Below are 2,406 nucleotides of genomic sequence, written 5' to 3'. Positions count from 1 at the left end.
GGGGGGGGGGGGGGGGGGGGGGGGGGGGAAGCCTAAGACGCGCTAATCGCCGATGTCGGTGCTAACGGGACATCTCCGTGGACGGAGCCGGGCAACGTGCACGCGGCTCCGGGACGCAGGCAGGAGGAATCGTCCTATCGCGTGCCGCGCGCGGCTCTACTCGCGGAAGGTCAGTGACAGAAAAGCGGGCGCGCGCCGGCCGCGTCGGATCCGGAGAGCGCGCGCGCGCGCGCTCGCGCGCTGGTCTCCCAAAACAAAGAGTCATCGGCCTTTACGCGGCGGGATCTCCGTTCCTCGCCGCGCCACCGCCCACGGGATATTCGCGCGGGGGTGGTTGGACAGGCGAACTCGCCCCCTTTTCCCCTCCACCGGACGCGACGCCGCGACACGACACGCTCGCGCACATTCCTGGGGCCGAAGAGATGCGCCGGGGCGCGTGCGCGGCCGCTGCTATTTTCGTCGGCGGATTCACCGCGGAATGAGATCAGTGCGCTAAATTTATGACGAGGCGCGGGCAGTATAACAGAACACGCGAGCGAGCGTCTCTCCTCCCCTTATGCGCGCGTCCTGCACCTCCGCTACGTTGGCGCTCACTGAGCGCGTCGCGGTTTAGTACGTCGTTAAATAGTGTCCCTTCCCCGCGCGAGGCGGAGAGGCTCAGGGCCGTGTTACTTAAAGGGCCGTTTTCCGAAAGCTCATCGTAAATCTTGTAGGATATATGTATTATACATGTGCAGCTATAACCATGTCGATTTAATCGATACACCAACTTTCGAAATCGTCATTATACACATTTCATATATTGATAAATTAATATATTTATCCATCTATCTTATATATTATTGAATACTTTATTTGCGTTTTATTTATATTTATTATTTTATTATCGTTCCCCCCTTCGTTTTCATAAGTAAACGCGTTATTTTACAAATGTCTACTTCGCTGCAGATTCCAAGGATGCTATTCAACATTTTTCTAAGAATAACGGAAAACGGGAACATGTGGGTGTGTGTGTGTGTGTCTGGTAAATTGGCTCGAAAAGTCCATATGTTGACACGATAGACCATGCTTCCGCCTGGCGCCAAATTCTACGAGATTCGCCTCGTCATCCTTTTCGCGCTAAAATTCCAAGTTCCAAGTAAGAATTCAATTTCCGAGTATACTTTTCTCGATTATATTCTATGTAATTTAAATATGGACGTATCTCGTGAATTTATACGCTGCAAATAAATATATTTCGCGCGCGCGAGAGATTACTCTCTTCGGTTATCCCGATTCAAGACTGACGAAATAAGCTTGATAATTATGTCTCGGTTATATCCGTGTGTTTTTTAAACACGCAAAAGCCGCGCGATAACTACGCGTCATTATTCATTACGCACGAATATATGGCAGCTCCAAGGTACTCGGGCATGCGAACGTAACAATGAACGCGTTTATCGCTCGCTACAGCATTGATTAACGCGCCGTAATTTATCATCGTAGATAAGTTTACACCGTTCATATTTGTCTATTATTTATTACTATTTATTGCGAGAAATTGTCATATCTTTATATTTTACAAACGTTAATAAAAAAACATTTTTTACACCATTTTTCCTTCAACGATTATTCTAGTTACATGTATCTTTATTCGAATTCTCGAAATGTCATTTTTAATTCAAAGATTTAGACGCTAAAGTGATGTTAAGGATGCGATGCAAATATTTTTTTCGGCTACACACCGACATAAAGAAATGACTCTTCAAGTGTGTAAGCGCTGCACGTGCCGCCAATCGACAGGTTAATCGTCTTCTGAAACACGACGGCTATCGCGCGTTAAATATGCGCACGTGCGCACCTAATGAGCCGAGCGTGCGTGCATGCGTGCGTGCGCGCGGCGTGTGAGTGTGCGCACGCGCGCTCGCGCGAGCACACTCGTAGTTGAGATTAGCGCCAAGATTTTTTCCCCGACTTTCTCGATTGAATATGAAGACGTTTGACTGCGGTCAGATGTTGGACGCCGTTTTATGGTCGCGGATATGACTCTGCAAATGACGCGCGCGATCAACGAAATAATAATGTCAGATTCCTGTTGTAATATCTTGGAGATTAAGTCTCATGAAGTTGCGTTATGTTTGCGGAATAAACAGCGCTGCCATCAAGTCATTTAAGTCACTTCTTTTTTTTTTTTTTTGACAAATCACTATCGTCCAAAATAGGTCATTATAGTCGCCTTTTTTTTCTTGAACTGACATGAAATTTGTAAAACAAGAGTTCTATTCATATTTTTGCTATCTCGTCTGATAATAATTGTTATTTGCTCACATATTTAATAAAATGCATTATTTATTTAATTATTATATTCTTATTATTATTTTTTATTAATTTATATGTCAAACATATTTTTTTCTCTTTTTTTTTTTT

General features: G+C 45.2%; 1 protein-coding gene across 2 annotated transcripts in view; it reads right to left on the bottom strand.

Annotated features, from left to right (window-relative positions):
• Positions 1-2,406, bottom strand: part of LOC115243220 — a 40,311-nt gene that overhangs the window by 23,273 nt on the left and 14,632 nt on the right. The window lies entirely within an intron of this gene.

Source organism: Formica exsecta, unplaced genomic scaffold, assembly GCF_003651465.1.
Source record: "Formica exsecta isolate Colony F162 unplaced genomic scaffold, ASM365146v1 scaffold7, whole genome shotgun sequence".
In the NCBI taxonomy this organism is placed as follows: domain Eukaryota; kingdom Metazoa; phylum Arthropoda; class Insecta; order Hymenoptera; family Formicidae; genus Formica; species Formica exsecta.
The sequence above is the reverse complement of the archived record's forward strand: the minus strand, read 5'-3'. Positions and strand labels throughout refer to the sequence as shown.